Here is a 558-nt window from a genome sequence, read left to right as displayed (position 1 = left end):
AGCACCACAAAGCAGCACATGGACTGACATCCGATGAAAAATTTTCTGAATGGCAAAGAATGGAGAAAAGGTGGTGCCAGCTAGCTGTACAGGAAAACAAAATGTATGTGCCATCAGTGTGACACTTGTGTATGGAACGTGCTATTGTCACATGTGTAGATTGCCACAGGTGTGATAATTGAAGTAAAGATTTTTTTTATAGAGTGCTGTTAGTATTTTAATTGTAATTCAGATAAGAATTTATTTCTGTTGCTCTTTTTTACAATCTTTGTACACCAAAAAACAGACAATGCTGAAAATTTTGATGCTTTTTTATAAACAATAAATATCAAAAATTCAATACCTTCTTTTTGTGATTTTCCTGTTAAGTTCTTATTGTTTAATCTAATAAAACTGATAAAACTAAAATTAATAAATCATCAATAGAAATAGTCTAGAGAATAAACATGACTAACATTTATTAATTAGAACATATAAAACTAAAAAAAAAAGAGGACTCCAAACTAAAAAATCCAATCAGAAAATGGGCAAGTGAAAGGAATACAGACTTCTCAAAGC

The sequence above is a fragment of the Octodon degus genome, unplaced genomic scaffold (genome assembly GCF_000260255.1).
Source record: "Octodon degus isolate 3935 unplaced genomic scaffold, OctDeg1.0 scaffold00162, whole genome shotgun sequence".
In the NCBI taxonomy this organism is placed as follows: Eukaryota; Metazoa; Chordata; class Mammalia; order Rodentia; family Octodontidae; genus Octodon; species Octodon degus.
The sequence above is the reverse complement of the archived record's forward strand: the minus strand, read 5'-3'. Positions refer to the sequence as shown.